This window comes from Indicator indicator, chromosome Z (assembly GCF_027791375.1).
Source record: "Indicator indicator isolate 239-I01 chromosome Z, UM_Iind_1.1, whole genome shotgun sequence".
Classification (NCBI taxonomy): domain Eukaryota; kingdom Metazoa; phylum Chordata; class Aves; order Piciformes; family Indicatoridae; genus Indicator; species Indicator indicator.
The window spans coordinates 57,205,440-57,226,894 of NC_072053.1; the positions used below are offsets into that span (position 1 = coordinate 57,205,440).

Here is a 21,455-nt window from a genome sequence, read left to right on the forward strand (position 1 = left end):
TCAATTTGCTAAAACCCTTAGCAAAAAATCAGTAACTTCTCTTTAAGAAGTCTAGGTGCAATTAGATGACTCGAACATCTGCATAACCATACCACAGAGTGCTTTCTACTCAAAAACAAGCCATCAGGGACAGATGAAGTGGACCTACCCAAAGCATTAAGAAACATGAAAACCCAAATTTAAATGAGGTTAGAAGGTCTAGATAGATCCTAATAGAGTAGGCTTGTCTCCTCTTAATGTTACAGAATCGAGACACATGAAAACTGGAGGTACCCCAAGGCAATTCTTTTGAGCAACCAGGCAAAGACAGCAAGATATAATTAAAGGTCTTCCCATGTAGGAAAATGATTAAAAGCTCATGCTCAGAGGTATTCAGCATTTTGAATTAGAAAAATAGCATATCTATGGCTATAGTATATATGCAAGATCAGAATGTATTACAGACTATAATCATTGACATGATTAGACAAGCTAGAATAGGTAACAGTCTTACAGAGGTAGTGTCATTGGTCAAAGCTCCACTAACAATGAATGAAATTTCTCTAACTGAATGCAGAAAACTGGTACATGCTACTTATCTTCCAATCAAGGATAATTTCTCATAACCCTAACTTCAGGTGCTGACATTCATGTTGAAATGCCTATCCTGTGATACACTTGGGTTTGCCAGCAAAGTGGGATTTAGTAATGTATTCTAGGGAGATGAACCACTAGGATACCAAGAGAGAAACAGCTTTAAAACTGTGTATGTTGAAAGTTGTCAAAAACACAAATCAAAGGTTAGAGAGACATAATCCTTGGTTTTCACCATACCCCAATGATTTTTCCTTCATTTGATTCAGTCAAGAAAAACTCCTTTTTAGTTTATGTTGGTGCAGGCTGCTTGTGGGTCATACCTGCTTTTACTCATACTCTCATTTCTCTGTAGAAGCTTGAGAAGTGGACCCATCTGAACTTCATGAGGTTCAGCCAGGCCACGTGTAAGATCCCATGTCTGGGTCTGGCCACTATCAACACAGGCTGCAGACTCACTTAACCGAAGTTCTTAGGTTGTTGTAGCAGAAGTTGCATCAGGTCACAATAAACTTGACAAGCTCTACTGAGAAAAAAAAAAGGCCTATCTGATTTGCTAATACAAACCAGAATCCAGCTGTTCAGCTGTTTTCATTGTTTGACAAAATTACCTATTTTTTCAGAGTATTATCTTACTTCCTGATGTTTCCTGATATTTTCTGATGTTTTCAGTCTGAAGCTATGAATGGCTCTTAGAAGTCTATGCTTGAATGAGGTACCAAGCTGATGGACTAGGATTTGATGACATTATTTTCATACTTTCATCAAAACAGATAAATTTTGTTTAATTTTCTATGAGTAAAGGATTACAGAGTTTCATCTGAAAGTATCTTGTATGTCTTGTGTCTTGTATGTCTCCTTTGTTCAGCTCCCATCTAGACCATCCACATTTCATTAAGCAGATAATGATCTCCAAGTCAGTTAAGAAGCTTGTTGCATCTTTTAAAATGTTCTGGGATGTAACAGTAATGTTAAAAACATTCAGAAGATGCCACTTGTATGTGGTCCGGCAACTGCTGAACAAGTCTTAACTACTTGCAGGTTTTCCATCAACTGCCCTCTCAGGCCTTGTCACCCCAATGGAAGCTGAGAGAGTCCATCAAGACTATGTAAAACATGTGTAACCAGTGGTTTTGTTCATCTGGGATTTTTGAAGTGCTACCCCATCCCATTTTTACCCCCTGCTCTGTAGATGACAAGGCCACATTTTAAAATTAATGCGTTTAAGGTACTCCTTATCACAATAATGTTGCCGCTCACCTTAGTGCAAAACGTAGTCTTTTGATTTTCTGACATCACAGTGTTGTCGGCCTTTATTACATACAATCAATTTGCCTAGTCAGCTTTCAGGTACTCAAGACACTGTTGGGCTTTTCTGTACAAACACGACCACCAGCACTTTCCCAGATCCCCTTAACATTGTTTGAGAGCTGGATGACAACCAGATACATCGCAGGAAAGCACTGGAAAACGATGGGCACCATGAAAACCCGTGAAGCTGCTAGTCATGGCCCTGGGCCCCAGCTAGGATGCAGCCCCAAGGTCTGCCTGGGGAGGAGCCGCTGCTGGTGAGCGGCACCGCTGCCACAGACCACTGCGGCCCGCCCGTGAGGCGGCGCTGGGCGTGCTGCGAAGAGGAAAGGGCCAGGGGCATCAGTCGCCCCAGGGTAGCGCCGGCCGTATTTCGGGACGGCCCAGCAGCCGGACGGCCGCGCAAAAGAAGGCTTCAGAAACGGGCCGCAGCACCACCATGATAGTAAGTAGCAGGCAGGTTTAAGCGGCAGCCCAAGAGCTACAGGAAGCTGCTACGGCCGCACTGGAACGCTGGCATTGGCGACGGCGGGCGGGGCAGGAAAAGTCTTGCTTATGCTCCTGTCGCAGTTTGTGAGCCGTAGTGCGCCTGCGCGCCGGCCGCCGGGGGGGGGTGGGGTGGGGGGGGGGAAAGGAAGGGAGGGAAGGAATGGGGGGGGGAGGGGGCGAAGCGGGGGAGGAGAAGGGCGGGGCCCGGCCCTGTGTTTTGAAGGGCTGGATGCGGGTGGCTCACTATTTGGCAGGAAGGTGAGAAGGCCTCCATCCTGGCGGTAGAGCTCGCGTAAGGAGAGGAGGATCCAAATGTGGCAGAGGCGAGCAGGAGGCAGCGGCGGCGGAGGGGGGCAAACGAGACAAGGGGAGCGGCCGTCCCCGCTGCCGCCGCGGAGGAGCTGAGCGGCCCGGCAAGGCAGGGGGCTGCGGCTGCAGCGCTGGCACCCCCGGGCCGCCCGCCTGGCACCCCGGGCCGCCCGTCCCGCCGGCAGGTGAGCGAGTGGGGAGGGCGGGGGAGGAGAGGCGGCGAGTGGAGGGTGGGGGAGGTGGGGGGGAAGAGCACAGCCCGTCGCGCCGCCCTTGGCCTGGCTCGGCCCAGTACCGGGCAGAGCCGGAGGGAGTCGCTGTGGAAGGAGTCGGAGCAGGAGATGCCAACCCAACTCAGCCTTGTCTCCCCTCCCCCAGGGCTGACATTATGAGTACATTCCAGGCCCTTTCTGCGCCCTGGTCCGTCTTCCACCGTGCGTCACCCCCGCCGCCTGCCTCAGCGGTTTGCCCCGAAGCCAGGGAAGGCGGACAGCAACGAGGCCATGGGAGCTCCACGCTCCTATTGCTGTCTTTGCACTCCCTTTCCCTGTAGCGGCCTGGCTACCTGACAACCCCCACCCTGTCAGGCTTCGGGGGCCTGCCGCTCCTCCCTAGCACGGGCCCCTCTCCTGGCGAGAGGGGAGGGGTGGGAGCCACCCCTTCCAACCCACCCGGAGCTATTATATTTGGGTTGGGGCCCGCCGAAGGGTTGCCGCCAGATAAGCTTCCCTTTCTATAGCGCATGCAGGGGAGGGCGGAGGCGGGGGAAGCGTATGTGTGTTTTCGTCCCCCGCCCGCCGCGGAAAAGCTGGGCGAAAGGGGCTTCGGTGCGACGTTGGCGGAGCCGAGCTGCGGCAGGTTGGCAGCAGCGGGGCTGCGGGAGCGCTGCCGCTGTGTGAGGCGCCCCGAGCGCGCCTGTATGCGCGGGCTGCGCGGGGATCCTTTGTCTGCTGCCGCAGCTTTCCCCTCCTCCCTTCCTTTTCTCCCTCCCTGCTCTCTGTTACTTCTCCCTGTGCCTGCCTCTCCTCCTTCGTCGCCTTTCTCGCTCCCTCCGTTTCCCCCCCGCTTGGTTCCCCTCTCCCAGACTCCAAGCGCTGCAGCAGCTGCAGGTTTGTAAATACTGGACCAACACACACAACATGGCTGACGCTCGCCCTGCTCCTCCACCAGGGTCTCCGCCTTCTCTCTCTGTCTCCAGCGCTTAGCCTCTCCTCCGGTTAGGCTTTTGTTTCTTCCCCCTCCCCCTTCATCTCCCATCCAAAAAAAGGAGGAAAAACAATTCACCCTCTTTATTGCGCGCATGGCGGGATTTTAAGGGTAAGGATCCTCGCTTTGGAAGCTTTTTTTGCTGTTTACAACAAAATGAAACCTTAAAATCAAAGGGGATTCGGGAACCTGGCAAGGCCTGTGCGAGGGAGGAAGGGAGGGAAGGGGGAACTGGGCGAGCCCCGCTGAGAGAGGCTTGATTGGAATGTGCTTGTCTTTTTCTCTTTTTGGTTTGGGGGAGGCTGATGCACCGAAGTACTGGCAGAGATGAAATACTGTATTACACTTGCGGAATGATCCAGGGCCATTTTTTCCATTTTACAACACAGTTCGATATAAGGTATCAAGTCGGCGTAATCACAGTATAAAGACCTGAACTAGTTATGTCAAAATAGGCATTGTGTAGGTAAAAACCTTAACATAGGCTTTTTGCATTTCATTGCATTCCCTGTATCTCCTTTTCGGTATCTTAAACAGCTTGCAAATCATGAAATACATAACATGGAGTAGAAATACTCGTCAGGTTTTTGTGCTCCTAGTTTTCTGTCGCAGATTAGTTTGCCCTTGTGATGACAATAGCACAAAACGAATAATTTACTTATTGCTAAAAGGACTGCTCCTGCATTTCAGATGCCTTTTTTGTTTTTAAAGACATGGCACCGTGTACTTAGGTGAGCTCCTAAACAACACAACATGCTTCTGGCCTCTCCTAACACAAGGCAAATGCTCTATTCATTACCCCCACCTCAGTTATTCAGAGCACCCCCTTCTGGCTTCGGTGAATATGGGTTTTGTTGGTTGGGTTGGTTTTTTTTGTTGTCGTTGGGTTGCTGGGCTTTGGGGTTGGTGGGGGTTTTTTGGTTTGTGGTGTGTTTTTTTTTTTTCTTCTTATGACGTAAACCCAAAATAACCTTTAACGGTAGTTTGTTCAGCATATCTGAAGTGATCTGTCGAACAGATCTATTCCTAGGTTGTAACTAAGGGTGGATACTGAGGGTGAAAAGACATAATGCACATGTTGCTTTCTAGATGCATTACTATAAGTCATAGTAGATGTTTCATTTTTCAAACACTGTATTTAAAGGAATGACTTCAGTCATATGCACGTCAATAAAGCTTCTGTTATTGTCCGAACATTGTCCTAACGTAACGAATGTCCTAGCTTTGCTGTCTTTGTCTACTTTGCTTTGGAATCTTCTAGTGGAGAAGAACTGGCATGGCATAATTATGCAGCTGTTACTGAGAAAGAAACAAATACTACACTTCAATGATGGTATCAAGTATCGTATATCAATATTTTCTTCTCTGCTGCTTTTTCTGTCCCCATTAAGAGGTGCTGATAACTGGAGATGAGGAGAAAATAATATATAATAATGAGTTTACAACAGCATAAAGCTTAAGTGGAGTCATCCAAATTACAGGATCATTGTGGAACGTTTATTTATGTCATAGGTAAAGAGCCAACTGTGCTACTTCTGGATGGAAAAGTCCAAGCAAAAGTCTGTAACTTGATGTATCATTAGATTCCTGCAACAGTGCTAATTTGGTTGTGGATGGGGTTTTTTGTGTTTGTGTTTGTTTGTTTTGTGTGTGTGTGTGTTTTTGTTTTTGTTTTTTTTTTAACTTTACAACCTGAACACAATTGTAGTAAAGTCACTAGAATAATTTACTGGTTGTAGCTAATTAGTCATTCATTATGATAGCTATCAAATTTTGAAGCTTCTTCACTCTGACTGAAAGTGACATAGGCCTTTGGATATTTAAACTGATTCTCCAGTTGCAGAGCAAAATAAAATAAAAATAGGCCATCCACAACATACCTTTAAATAACAGATCACTTAAATATTCATGTTTGTTAACTGTGGTACATTGTAGCTTCATTGCTAGAACTGAACTGTATTTTGTAAAATTCAGCTCTGCATCATTAGCTTTGAAGTTTCTTGTCTGTAGCATATTTGCAATTGTCTTCTGTGACACATACATTTTATTTTTTTTTTTTTCTGCCTTAAAGGTTTTGTCAGTTTGGTCAAATCAGTTTTGTGGGTGTTCATATCCAGTGAGAAGCTGATCTGGTTGAAGGACTTGCCAAATTCTTTGTTGTCTTTGGTACCACTAAGTGAAGACGTTCCAGTGTTTTTGTCTTCGTAGGTAATGCTAGGCTGTATTTAACCAAATTAAAAATCTGTTACTACTAAAATCTTTTCCAAAACTGTTTACTTTTTCGCATTGGGAAGTGAGACTGAGGAAAAGGAAGTCCACAATAAATGCAGTCTTAACCAGTGTGCAGGAAAATACTAGAAGTAAACCAATTTAACAGGACATACTTTTCAGTAAATCTTTCAAGTAAATAATGATTCAGTGTAGTTCTAAATATTTATGAAATTACCAATTTAAATATGCAGCCCCAAAGTTAGTTAACACTTTTTCTCTGATTCTTCAACAGTTTTTTAATATTTTCTCAGTCTGAGTAGTAGTCTTCCTTTGACAACTTAGTCTATTTCTTTCCTTGCTATCTGTTGCCAGGCTGCACTCTTGAACGTGTTCACACCTGTAAACACATAGCTGATGCAATAGCTGTTTTAAAGTGTTTGTTTTGTTGTGTGGGGTTTTTGTTTGTTTGTTTTGTTTGTTTTTAATGCATTAATGATGGATGCCAAACATTTTTTAGCATGAAGCCTTGAGCTGTAAACTTCTCATGCTTGTTTTCTGGTTTTCCTTGCTTCTTTCTTTTCCCAGCTACTAGAAGGATGACAGTTGGCTTATTGATGGTATGGCATGAGAATTTTTTTTATTTTATTTTATTGATGACTACAAGTGATTCAACAAAGTGGTTTAAAAAACATTTTTCAGTAGGAGTTCACTGAAGTTGAACCAGGAGAGAAAATCACTATTACAGAAAGTTGTTTCCTGTTATGCCATTAGCTTGTTTCTCATACCAAATATGATAGAACTTTTGGTTATTCTTCTCATTTTCCTTCTCTTACTATTAGAATTGTTTGGTTTTATGACAGGAAAGCAAATCCTAATCTTTCTTGACACTGGTTTTCTTACAGAGTATTTTCTCTGTGTCAAGACATGTCCCACTTACTATACAGATAATTACCTTAAAAGGTATGCTGATTTAAAAGAATGTGAAATGTGACTTACCTTGTGTAAATGTGCACTGTGTCCGTTCACATCCCTAGGTCATGGCTGAGTGTGAAGTTCCTTGAAACAATGTAGTTAAGCGGTTTGTACTTGAATTGGTGATTCTAGAGACAAAGGGGCTTCATCATGGATTAATTTCAAACAATAGTGAAGTAATTGAATTACACATTACTGCTTCACCATGTGGTGGGTGCAGTTCACTTTGTTTTAGTGTAAAATGTGAATTTGCTGATGGTATGTGGAGTTCAGGAGGTGAATTGATTCAGATATGGAGAGATGCTCTGCAAGTCCAGGTTAACTTTGTTTCTTTTCTGAACTGCTCTAGATCTATACTCTTGTGAGGTCTTGTTTGACTTGCTAACTTGGAAACTATTGAAATGGTCCCACAAAATGCTGAAATATATAGAAATAGCTGTCATTACCTGTGATGACTACTAGCCTTAACTATTATGTAATCACATTGCAAGGTGGTTGAGATGTTATTGAAATATCTTCCAATGCCTTTTTTTCTTTTTGAGATCTGCTTGTAGAATAGGAGTTACTAACCATATACTTTAATACAAGCAGATCTTTATAGCCTCTTTGGTAAGGCTTATAGAGCTTATAACCCTCTATGAGCTGATTAGCTCTTAGTTTACCTTTTTGTGTGTGTAGTTGGTTTGTTGTGTTTTTTTCCTTATTTTTTTTTCTTGAAAATGCTGTTTTTGAATGTTCCAATATGATATTGAAAGTCTGCATGTACCGCTACTGTTAAGAGTACGTACTTTTTTCAAGAGTAATTCCGTGGATTTGAGTGATTCAGTAAACACGTAAGCAGTCATTCTGTGTAAGTTAGCTTTAGACCTTCAGTTCCATACCATAATTTGACCAAAACAATTGTATAATTTTATTTGTTGTTGTGTTTTCCATTGGTTTTCAAGTTGTTCTTACACTGCTGACTTATGATGGCCTAACAACATTTTTGTCATGGTGACTGGCTATTGAGTCTACTTGCCACCTTTGAAGTCGTATATTCATTTTTCGCTTCCACTTCTGGCCTCACAGTATGCCGGTCCTGTTCTGACTGTGTTGTAGCTGGTAGTTCCTTTCTAATCGTGCCAGCTGCCTCAGCTAAAGGGACTTGAGTCCAGTCATTACAGTTGCTCTTGAGTGATTGGTAGTGTGTGGTAACCTAACTATCCTTAATGCTGGTTTCCAGAATTGTTTTTCTGTCAGGGTTGGGGGACTTTGCCTGGTAAAGTCTAGGACTGCTTTTATTTGCAAGGTTAGAAGTGTTTCAGAATTGAAGTGCTCAAATAAAATGTATTTTCTTTAAGCTCATTGATGGGTCTTACTTCCTTTTGTTTTCAGGAGTCTTCCTGGTAGTTCAGAGGTAGTCTTGAACCCTGAGATCCAAATTTGGCAGCTACTTAACTTTGGGAGTAGCCTGTTAAGATTATAGTTCCTTATGAATGTGTACCTCAGAGTGGTGTGGGTTTTTCCCCTCCTTCCCCCCATACATTGTGGGTTTTTTCTCCTAGATTCATGTTGGAACAGAACTATTAGTAAATACAGGGTATGTTTAAGTTTGGTCTCTTAAGAATACTATATTTACTAGGCTGTAAAATGTAATGTTACTGGGCAATTTAACATCCACCATTGGTGCTTAGAGTGATACTATTATACCTACACATGGCCAGTCACGTATAGAATGAAAGAAAAGTAAAAAGCTGGACTTTCTTGCCAGTAACAGTTTTCTGACTTCTAAAGCATAGTAAATGTTGTAGCTGGTGTGTGCTTGTCATGGTGAGTCCAGTAATACTTCACCTATTTAGACTTTAACTTGACACTTTTTTAAAAAAAAAATTTCTCTATGAACTTGAGATTTTTAAATACAGAAATTTCCCATTTTCTAGATTTGCTGCAAGTGTTATGAGCTGAGTAGCATAGGAAAAAGCATTATCTAAAATAGTTCCCTGGTAATGTTTTCCAAATGCTTTCACAAACAATGTCCAATAAAATTCAGTACCTTGCTTAGGCTTCTAATATGCAAAAGCTAATGTACCTATCGTGTACTGGCAAATAATGTGTGTGTTCTTACATGTCTTGTAAGTTGTCTCTGGTCTTCAACTTGAACTGTAAAATGTTTGCAGATTAGATTTTCTTTATTCAGTTGTATATAAATGCTGATTTTTTTTTTAAAAATGCTTGGAGACTGTAGGTTGTGTAATTCATAATTATACTTGAAAGACAGTTGGCTATGTCTGTATGCTTCTGGACAGTTGCTTGCCTGTCCTGTTTCATAACAATGTGTGTTTTAGGCAATGATCTTAACATCAAAATGGGAGTAAGCATTAGAGATCAATTTTTACTACTTCCTTTCTTAAAAACTTCCGCTTGCAGAGTGCTTTATTAAATGGACATAATTGCTTTTTTCTTCATTAGTCACCTTCAGAAGTTTTGTCTTAATGGTAAAAGAGGACTCAAATATGTTAATGATTGTTTTGCCATCAGTGGAACTGCAGTTTTGAGAGCTGATTGGATAAAATCCATGCTCTGACACAAGCATATTTTAAAAATAGCTTAACAGTAAGTTCTACCTTTCATGTGACTTAATAGAAATCTAACTCTTAAGTGATTTTAGGGTTAAGGAATATGCAGGTGTTTTATATACTTGGAAACTCCAGGTTGTTGTGTAATTACTGTGATTGATCCCCGGTTGGTAGTGGGGAGGGAGCATTGATAGTGACTGTTCTCAGGGTCATTTCTCTGTACTGCTGAAGGTAGGAAAAAAGGCTTCTCTAGGAGTGAATAAGGGTGGAAATTTTCTGGTTCATGTGCTTTCTTAACTGCTCAGGTTGTGAAAGAGAAATTCACTCCTACCCTCACTTACGTATGTGTGTACCTGTGGCTTGCATGGAGAGAGACAAGAGAAATTTATGTTGGTTTTTTATCACTGTGAGCATAACTCTATTAGTATAGATGAAATTTCCAAATGTTAGTATCTTGCTATCACCTTGTTGGGGAACCAGGGGTGAAGAAGGCGTTGTGTTACAGATAGATGTAGGCTAGGTACTTGAAGAATGAAATTTATGTGAATTTATTTGAGGTGAGGTTTTTCCTTCATTTTTTCTTATGTATAAAACTAATCGAAGGAGGAAAAGCGTGGAAGGGATGACTCTTGCTATGAATAAACATTCCAATTTTCAGTCACATTTCGGCCTCTATATTTCTAGAAGACTCCATGGTGGTTGTGCAAGGTTAAATATGAAGCATATTTGTATGTTGTTTGGGCTCTGTTCATCTGTAGAACAGACTTCTAGAAAACCTCCCTTGGCTTTAGAGGGAAGAGTAACTTGCCTTTTGAGATCCTGTTTCCATTGGAAGATACCTCACCGTTTCTGAGTTTATTTCTCCCCTCCTCTGCTCCTCAGTTGAGTAGACTCAACCTTGTTTCAAGTAATTCCTCTCTGTAAGTAATTATGTGCTCTCGCAAAAGGAAAAGGGGATGAAGTAGTGGAGGGGATACCAATACCTAGATTGCAAAGCCTCAGCAAATACAACTGAATGCGTATGTTAGTAAATCTAGTTCCAATCAGATGCAAAGCTCTATGGAAAGAAAATTAGATTATGATGCTAAAAAAAGTCTAACTGTGGTGGCAAATTCTCTCTGAAATACTGCCTTTATTGGTTTACTTTCCTCATTTTCATTTGTGCTTCATGCACAGTGAAGGTAATTTCAGAGCAGGGCTTTGATCAGAGCATTTTATCAGAGTTCAAAAGGAAAGTGTATTTTCTGTGGCATGGGCAAGGTTTGAGGAGTGATTTCAAGGCAGTCCTCAGTCTTGAAGTCTTCACTTTCTTGTCATGGCTTTGTCACATGTCTGCTGCTACAAACACGTGACAAGAGGAATTCATTGTTCTAAGGCAGCGGTTTCTGAGCAAAAATTGCTGTATCCTCAAAACCATGGAAGTCCTCTCTATGCTTTTCACAGTCCAGTAAAAAACTTTTCAGAGTAACTTGAAACAGCTCTTTATCCTCTTAAGTGCTTCAGGGTCTTCTAGTTTTGTGAGTATGCAGGTACCATACTAGTTTCAGGACTAGTACTTTGAGCGTTTTTCTTCCGTGTTTTAAAAGCACCAGTAATATGAAGATTGGTTTGTTTTGATGTCTCCAGTGCTTTTGAGGAAAGTCACTGCTTTCACAGCTTGGTTTAGCTCTCCCTGTTGTCCTTCTGCACTCCACCACCTCAATTTACACAGGAATATGTTGTGTTTTCCACCAAAAATCTGAAAAGACCTGTGTATGGGCAAAGAAACTGCCATGTAATGTCACAGTGCTGATAGTTCTCATCTTTTATGTGAAGGTACGATTATCAGCTGAATAAGTTTTCCTTGCTGCTGAATCCAGTGTTGACTGCATTATTTAAATTGCCTCAAAAGGCTGATGTTTTTTCTTTACAAGTGATAGTACTCTTCCATAAATAACAATTTAAGTACTGCTCTTTCTCTGCCTCCAGATTTATCAAAAAAGAGCATACTTAGCTAGACCTTTTTAACACAACACTGAATTTTGTTTTCAGTGCCTTGCTGTTACTGCATATTACAACTTTAACATCTCTTGCAGCTGTTCACTATTAAAAGCTGATAATCTGTTTAGGCTGAGATGTATGTTAGCATTGTAGACGGTGAGTAGATATTCTGCAGTTGGTCTGGGAAAAATGAAGCTCACACTTGCTATTCTTAACAGCATATGCTTTCACTTAAGTAATATGTTTCCAGTGTAAATAGTAACTTGAATGCTTTTGTTCAAGAACTGCTTTAAGCTGAGATGCCTGAAGGTCAAGAAAACAGGAACAGTCAGTTCATGACTGATTGTATCAATTTTTTTCAAGGTGTAGTTTAAAGGGAACTGGTATTCCTGAAGTAGTTCTTTTATTTTGTGAGGGCTGTTTTTTCCCCTCATCATTGCAAAGATAGGATGAAAATTAATACTGATTTAAATTCAATGATCATGGCTCCAAGGTTTTGTTTGTTGTAAATCAGTTGTGTAGGGAGATTTTCTTTCATGTTTTGGGTATGGGCTTAAGGTCTTTGTTAGTGTGATCATGTTTCATTTCACAAAATGTTTACTCTTTCATTGCAGTAATTCCTAACAAAATTATTTGTCGGTTTTCTTGTGACTAGAGGAAGCCTTAATTTACCCAGTATCTTCACTCTTAATTCCTTCGCCTGCTCCCAGCTAACTTAAGAGAGCTATATTTTTACGAGACTTGAGGCAATCAGTATTTGTATCTAAGAGACTCAGATTTCTATTTCAAGACCTCTGATTTATTGAACACTGTTAGGATTGTAGTTACTGTGATGTTACAAGAGAAGCTTAGGCAAGTGTCTCAAATCCATGAATGTATGGATACTACAGCTTGTCACGGTCTTGGTTGTATACAGAGATAATGTGGGTAACTGTATTTTTCTAAGCTGGTCCCTCTTAAGTATTTTGTGACCCTGATTTTTTTTGTGGGGTTTTGTGGTTTTGTTGGTTAAGTTTTCTTGTTTGGTTGGTGTTGTGTTTTCTTGGGGTGATTGTTTGGTTTTATAGGTGTGGTGTGGTGGTGTTGTTTTGTTTCTGTTTTATGTTTGTGGGGTTTTTTTTGGGGTGAGGTGGTTTGCTTGAAGTGGTGAATTACTTCTCTGTCAATATCCTTATACTGAGGTTGGGGGTCATAACAATTACATTTTTACTTTCCAATCAATGCTGTAATGGCTTGTGCTGGTAAGAATTTTGGGTGCTTGTGTTGGATTTTAAAACAGCTATTTGCCTTATCACAGGTCTTAAGTATCTTAAGTATTGATCTGTATTGGCTTACTTCCCCCTTTGGTGTCTTCTGGCCTTCTGCCCCAAATTGGTGGCATGCTGTTCTTCATCTTAGAGACAAATAGTCATTATGTCATGAGTAAGTTACAGAACAATTGCAGAAGTTGGATGTAAACTGTAAGAATCAGTGATTGTTACAGCCAGAACTATTGCCTCTGAGTATAAGAAACAAAATACATTCTTTACAGTGGGCCTTCATGAACACAAAATGTAAAAGCCTGTGATAAAATTTTTTTTTCAAGTATATCACATATTTACTCCTGTGAAAGTAACTTGATGTCACACATTAAGCTTGGCTTAGGAACATCTCTTAATTATGCTTATTTTTCAATCTAATTTTGGGTTGGCATCTACTCTGTGTACTGGAGTCCAAGGTCTCAGAATGGATGTCCAAGGATAATTTGTTATTTCCAGTCCACTGGCTACTTGTGAGCTAAAAAACTTGAAAGTAACATTTCAATTAGCAGATTTTTATTCACCTCGTCTTTAAAATGTTGAAGGTGTGTGTACAAGTGATTTTAGCCTGTATTGTTGGGAACTAATGATTGTGCATTTAAAATGTCAGTTGGAAAGATCAGCCAGCCTTTTAAAGAGATGTGAACCCAAGAGTTTGATTTGCTATGATTAGTTAAGCCAACAGTAACTTAGCATTCCATTACCTTCTAACAGCAGGGTTAGATATGTTTGCCTGGGCCTTTCTCTTCAAGAATGTTTGGGTGATCCTTTTGGGTGATGTTGGAATCATGTTTCTCAGACTAACACAATACAAATTAAACCTAGTCTTTAAACAAAGGCCTGATTCTGTAGTATCCCCTATGAGGAGACGCTGAAGGAGAAAACAATGTCTTCCCAATTAGACATTTCCCTCTCTCTGTTTTTGTACTTAGTTTTTTTTTGACTCAGATGATGAGAATAGCTAGGAGAAGCTAAGCTGTTTTACGTTTGCCATGATGCAACTTAAAGCAATTACATTAATCTGTTAGAACTCATTACCCTGGTATCTGTTCATGTTCTTGCCCTGTAGTTAAATACAAGTAGCTTGCAGGAGATCAAACAGTTAAAACTCACATTTGATAGATGCAGGAAAAGTTGAATAAATACCAGATCTTGAATTCAGATTTATAAAAGCATTATCTTGTAAAATTTCTTTAAGCATGGAGGGCTGTTCCTTTATTAAGTTATCAGCCAGTAAGTTGCAACATATGTTAAGGTTTAGTCATAGAATCTGTAGAACCCTCGAACACAGGTTGGAAGCGACATCAAGGATTGTCTGGCCCAAACCGTCTGGGAAAAGCAGTCGTTTCTTTCCAAGCCTTTCTGCTCCCATCTGTGGGGGTATCTCCTACTTGAAGGGCTTGGAAAAAGCCAATAGAAGGGTGAAAGTAAAGGGGCTGCCCGCCTCCAATCCATCCAGTCCAGCACTGGTTGCCTTCACCGTCTGCCTCCTACTCAGCCATGCAGCCAAAGATGTGAGATGGGGATGAAGATGATGATGCATGTGAGTGGGGGAAAAAAATACCCACAACCTAAAATCATAAAAAAAATTAATTAGAAGTCCAAAATCCACACACTTTTTACACAAAACTATAGTGGTTAACTGCTATTTGAACCTCTCTACTGCAGCCTGGGACAGGCTGCCAAGAAGGGATCTTGCGTATTAAACCATTGGGAGTTGGCTGATGAACTGTAAGCCAGGACCATGCCCTGTGTCCCCCCACATGCCTCGAATGCTGTAACTAGCTAGTTTTTTGTAGTCCAGTTTTATCAGCATACAAAATAAAGTTTTTAAAAAAAAGTTGCCTGTATTCGGGCTTCCCCTGTTAAGGGTCATGACTCAAAGAATGAAATAGTGCAGACACCAAGTAGTTTCTAGGTATACACATACGTGCAGACACGTATGCATATATATACATATGTTAAATAAAAAAAAAGAACATGGACAAAACTCCTTTCTTGTGGGTTTTTGCATCCTGACAGGGACTCCTGCATCCCAGCCAGCTCTCTGACCACCTCCACAGGACTTGTGTGGCTGCAAAATGCATCAAGTCATTTTGTATTGCTTTTAAGTGGAATTGACGTAGATGCTTTAAAAATCTAAGTGTGCGTCAGAGTCCTGGTATATTGTGTAAAGCCAAAGGAAGAATTATAACATGGTGAAAAGAAAGAACGTTTTATCTTACTATTGCTAAGGAAGTGATAAACTTTACCACTGTTGCTAAAGCTTTTTGCCTAAACTCCCATAGCTGTTTGATAGTTCTGTAATACAAAGGACAGACTACTGAAATTGAAATATGCCTTTTACTATAAAATGTGTATATGAATTAACATGGAACTTAAAATTTGATGTTGACAAACCACATTCGGGGTTTTTTTGGTTTTTGTTTTTTTTTAAATGAAGCTGTTGCAAGTTCATTTGGCAGTAGTTATTCCTTCTTAAGCTTTTTTCTTACTCTGTAGGATGGTCTGTAGTATAGTTTAGTGCCAAATTTCAGATTCAAAGGTTTTTTTAAATTTTTATTCAAATTTTGATATGTACTTTTGGGACTAACTTGGTTAACAAATTTTTTGGAGATCCTTTAATCCCTTAGTCAACTGTTACTGAATCTGCTTCTGAGATTGCTGGAGTAGGAAGCAGATCAAATAAGAAACAATTGGATTTAAATCAGTTCATTTTAGACAAAAGTGTAATTCTAGCCTTATTGCTGATGAGCCCTAAAAACAGACTAAACTTTTGCAAGGCTTTTTGGAATACACCTTTGGAGAATTTCTTTTGTTTTCTGGGTTATTCATTTATGTGCTCTTAAAATGGCAGCCATCTAGTTGTCCATTTTCCCCTGAGACCTGGAGGGAATTTCAGAAGGCTAATTGTATTTAATGAGACAAAACTTCAAACCTGCAATTAAAAAGAGCTTTGGGGTTGTTGTTTGTTTGGGGGGGTTTTGTGGTGTTTTTTTGTTTGTTTGCTGGTTTGGGTTTTTTTTGGGGGGGGGTGTTTGGGGGAGGTTGTGTGTGTATTTTGTTGTTGTTGGGGGGTTGTTTGGTTTTGTTGTATTTCGGATATGACTTGTCATTTCTGATTCACAACCTGTTTTAGCTCACGAATATAATTTTAATTATTTTGTCACTACCTCTTGTCCTTTTCAGGTAAAACTCAACTAGCCCCAGGCTGATGTGTTTGTAACTTCTTTCATTTAGCGAACATGTAGTGTTATTGCTGTCACTTTCTTCTAGTCAGCCCATACGACTTGAGGTTTAGCATTCAAAGATTAGTGCTTTTTGGATATAAGTTCAATAACCACTGATGTACAGTTCCTTGGTCTTGATTTGTAAACTATTGAGCTGGACCATCCAAGACAGTAATTTCTTTCAGGCACTCTTGTCTATTTATCAAAGATAACAAGCTTAAGAAACGTGGACTGAAGTGAGCAAATTCCTACACAACAGTACTGATCTAAATGAAGTTCACTAATAAAACTTCTTGCTGCCTTTGATACGAAAAATAAAGGATGAAAACCAAAGAATTGCAAAGGTATGCCCATCTGATGAAAGCAAAGTTTTAGTTATGGCCTGTGCCAGTCTCCTTTAATTCTGCAAATGGCAAACCCACTTGGCCTCTGGTTAGCTTGTTTGGGTAGCCTGGGGAAGGGGAATCAGTTTTGTGTATCTGCACTTCCAGTACTATTGCCAGGAACACTCAGTGTATCATGTACATGTGGTCCCACAGAGGTTGCATGCTGTGCAAATTCCTAAAGTACAGAGAACTGTGTAATGTGGTAGCTATACCTAACACACAACTAAGTATGAAAGTGGAGGTTTACTTGCTTTCACTTTGAATTCTATTGCTGAAACGTAAATGAGGCTGCAAGTTGAAAAGTTGTTGTGGAGCTGTACTAGAAGAATTTCTGGGCAATTAAATGTTCACACATTTTATTGAAGCATGGTATTTCTGATTATTTCCACAATTTTCTGTCATACAGAAGTGTGATTTATTCTGCTAGTTCAGAGTTCTTTGTACAATTTAAACAGTCGTCAGCCGCGAAGGGGCTGGAATGATGTAAATTTGTCTACAGTTACAGGGATTTCTTATTTTCTGTTGAGCTCACATTACCTTCAAGTAATTGTTTGCCAATCTCTTACTGCTCTGTAGGAAACTGGTTTTAAAAACTGATCATGAATGTCCATGTCTTGGATTGTTTTGGTCATTACTGCTCATAAGCCATATTTCATTGCCTGTCCAGGGGTTGAAAGGTGTCCGAATAATCACTACTCTTAAAGGCTTGTGAGAGCCAAAACGATCAGTTCTTGCTGTTCAAGTACATCAGTTTAACCTTTTTTTGTTGGCCTTCATGATGCAGGTATTAAGGTATACTTAAAGACACTTGTAATATGTGGTGAGTTGCTTGTCTGGAAATTTGTCATTACCTCAGCATTATTTACTTGGGGTTTTTTTGTTTTGTTTTAAAGTCTCTATTTTTGCCCCATAAGAATCTGTAACAGTGGTTACAAGAACTTTTGTAGATTTTGAGGGGTGGGGGGAGGTGTCATCTCTTTAGAGGGGCGGTGCTTTTCTTGAATACAGTGAAGTGTTGAGAGAATAGTATGAGGACACATTCCTTTTGTCAGTCAGCTAGCCTTATTTAGATGAAAACATCTATCCTACTTAATTCAACCTACTTATGGGGGCTGTAAGTATAAGAAATACGTTGGAGGTGTGCACGGAGATGTAGTTTGTATTAGGAAAGTTAGTTTCTTCAGATGTGGAAGATCCTTGCAGATAGAAATTAGATTAGTTTTTCATTCAGGTTCCATCAGTGATTGGAAAGATAAATGAAAGCATGGTTACAAAATCTGAGAAGAAGTTTTAGCAGCATATTAACAGTATAAATGAACATTATAGAGCTGTAATAAATGGGAAATACAAGACTTGGAGAATATGCATTAGCTGAAATCAGCTTAAGCTCTCCATCAAGGAAGCACCTTCAAATAATAGACTATGAGTTTGAGGACTTTTTAAAGCCTACTGTTCTAAGGTGCTGTTTTATTAAATATGTTCAAGAGATGGGGAAAGCACTTAGCTGTCTTTGAAGCCTTCAGAATACAGAATAGTTCAGGAGTAGCTGCAAAAGCTACAGATGAATAATGTAGATATTTGCAGGAAAACAGTTGCTTCAGTTTTTATAACTTGGTAACAATTCTGTGTTAGTGTGGGTTTTGGTGGTTTTTAAGCTAGTAAAAGAAAATGCTAATAAAACTCAAACAATTTGAGAGTTCAGTTTAGTTAATTTAGGAGGGGTTTGTTCATTTGGGGGATTTTTCTTGCATGATAATTTTATGGTGTGAGGCTTTATGTACCATGTTGTCTGCCATTGAGGAAATAAATTGCTTTCTTCCACTGTTCTCAAAAAAACCCTAGAATAATGTTTTTCTTAAGCTATATGAAGAGAATTGTACAGTGTAATAAATCAATCTTTCTTTGAGAGCCAGGATTATCATACTCTATTAGGTGACTGGACTACCTGTGTATTAGTAAAATTAAGTGTTAAAGCTTGTAATACAAAAAGTAAAATTCATCAACTTGTCAGCAAAGTTGTAATTTAGTTGCCAGTGCCCTAGGGAATTAAGGTAAGAGAAAGGCTTCTATTTGTCAGATCTTATTTGCAGCAGAGACATTAGCTCAGTCCTCAACTCTACCATTGCAGAAAAGCACCCCTTTGTAATACTTTTCACAGAAACAAGATCACATTAAATCTTGCTCTAACCTTTTCCTATTCAAAGCATTGTACTGGATTAGTGGGAGACCACAGCAGAGGAACTTGGTTCTAGCCAGCTTTACAGGTGGTGGACAGATGTTGAATACGATGTGTCTTACAACTTCCAGTTTACAAGTTTGCATAAACTGGATGTTGAAACAGGTGATCTGGATAACCTTTTGGCTTTGACATTTATACCTAGAAAAGTTAGTTGTTTTTTTTTCTACAGCACTAACAAGACCTGTCCTTATGTATGCTATATCGGGAGGAGGTGCAACTGACATGCTTAAGGCTGAATTACAGTGACTTTATTTAAAAAAAAAAAAAAAAGCAATGCACTGCATTGCTAGTAGGACTAGCTACCATGAAGAATACTTCTTCTAAAGGCCTTCTAGAAACAGCTGTATTTGTAGAGAAGCTCCAGATGGTTTTTTAATAGTCGGATTCACTGAACCATGTGTTCAGTGCTCTGTTCACAACTGGAATATTTGACTACTAAAAGGTTGTTGACAGTGCCTGAAGCATTTCTAATACAAGTAGTTCGTGCTGTTGCAGGTTACATATGCCATGTAGAGTAGAGAAAATCTTGTCTTAATTGTGATAAAATATACTATTGGGGAAAAAAAATGAATGAAAATAAATGAAAACCATTTCTGTTCTGAAAGCTTCTTTAACTGCAGAAAACATGGAAGAAACTCCTGTATAATCAGTAGCCATATACTTAGACATTATATTGTTTCAGAAAACCAATGAATAGTAGGCAGGTCAGAAAGAACAATTTATGTGATTGCCTCCTGTGAAATGGAAACCGTCCTCTGCATACATGGAACAGGAATAGATTTCCTGTACATCTACAACTGATAGCTAAAAGGCTACAACTGATAACCTTATTTTTTTATTTAACAACAAAATAGGAAAACATTCTGCTCTTCAGAAATGTTGGTTATCTTACTCTCTGCCTCAGGACCGTCCCTTGCTTAACGTATGCAATGTACTTAGAGAATCATAGAATTGTTAGGGAAGGGACCTCAAGGATCATCCAGTTCCAACCCCCCCCGCCACAGACAGGAACACCTCACACTAGATTAGGTTGCTCAGAGCCATATCCAGTATAGCCTTAAAAACCTCTAGGGATGGGGCTTCTACCACCTTCTTGTACAACCTCCTCCAGTATCTCACCATCCTCATGGTGAAGAATTTCTTCCTAACATCCAATCTGAACATACCCATTTCTAGTTTTGCTCCATTCCCTCTAGTCCTACCACTACCTGACACCTTAAAAAGACCCTCCCCAGCTTTCTTGTAGGCCCCCTTAAGATACTTGAAGACCACAATAAGGTCTCCTCAGAGCCTTCTCCAGACTGAATAGCCCCAACTCTCTCTCTGTCTTCATAGGAGAGGTGCTCCAGTCCACTGATTGTGTCCTTGCTTACCTTCATGTGGTAAATGCTTCATGTTCACCTATAGTAGGTCAGGTTCTTCATGGATTCAAAGTTGTTCTGTCTTCTAAATGCATAAGGTGCAAAAGTAACTTCGAATAAAACATTGTAGTTCTTGCTGGACTTTTAAAAATAGTGCATCCATGGATACATGTATTTGAAATGCATTCTGACCAGTACCTGTTTTCATTAGCTGTCTTCCTAAATGTTTGCTGCTGAATGCTGAGGGAAATCAACTGTTTTCAGTTGCATACTCACTCAATAAGGGACAGAGGCTGGTGAAGTTAGGATGAGGGAAGTGTTGGGCAGGACTTTGCTTCTTAACAGTATTATTTTTTCATCATTTTGCAGAATTTGTGAAATTAATTATTTTAAACTGGAAGGAAATGTTAAAATGCTTCCAACTTTCTAAAACCTTGAGGAGCTATCATCTAAAAAGATTAGGTTAAGAACAATATGTGGAAGCTCATCAAAATAATGTTGGTGTAAGATTAAGGATTAAAAATGGTGCTTTTTTGCATTTTGGGCTGGTGGGATGCTAGTGTGTTGTGAAATGTTTCTAAAGAACACATGAGAATTTTCTGGGACTGTGGTATTGTGAGTCTTACCGTGGTTATTTTTGAGGTGGAAGCTACTTCATACTCATGTTTGGAGAAGCTTTTTTGTGGTTACTTTTTATGTCATTAAGACTTGCATCTCGTATTCTGGATGTATCTTTAAGCTGTTTAAATTGAACTTCTAATAAAACTTCAATCAAAAATTCTTCATTCTTTCCATGATGATGCAACTAGGAAAAAGTTTTAACTTTTTCTGTAGCAAGAAACTGCAGCTTTCTTGCTTCCAGTACTTCAAACTTGCAACTTTTAGGACAGAGAGGTAAAACTGAAGAGTATAAAGTATATATATGTGTGTGTGTATATATATAAAAAACATTTTCTTTATACTCTTACATCATATTTACGTATACATATATACATGTATGTATGTATATGTAAGGATATAGCATGTTTTTACTAAAAAAAAGAAAAAGAAACTAATGAAAAGCTTCAGCTCTGAACAAATAAGCACTGAGCAATTCTTGTTTATCCACACTTGGCAAAGATCCACTGGGGTTTGGCAGCAGAGCTTCCAAAGTCCCATCATTTGTTTTCTTTGTATCCAGCATTGTGTAGGCTGGATTGGGTTGTAACCATAATTTGAAAGTGTGTTCTTTGTGCTGCTGAAGACAACCAGTGAGACCTTTTCTGTTTGCATTCTGTGTTCTACTTCATGCCTTGTTATTGATTTATTTTTTTTTTTTTTTTACTTACTGAAATG

General features: G+C 39.8%; 1 protein-coding gene across 2 annotated transcripts in view; it reads left to right on the forward strand.

Annotated features, from left to right (window-relative positions):
* The first annotated feature begins 3,977 nt into the window (after positions 1 to 3,977).
* The window catches only part of SPIN1 (spindlin 1), a 49,829-nt gene continuing 32,351 nt past the window's right edge, over positions 3,978 to 21,455 (forward strand). For both annotated transcript variants that reach the window (XM_054397408.1, XM_054397407.1), the window contains exon 1: positions 3,978 to 3,999. The gene's annotated coding sequence lies outside the window, so the exon portion shown is untranslated. The remainder of the gene's footprint in view (positions 4,000 to 21,455) is intronic.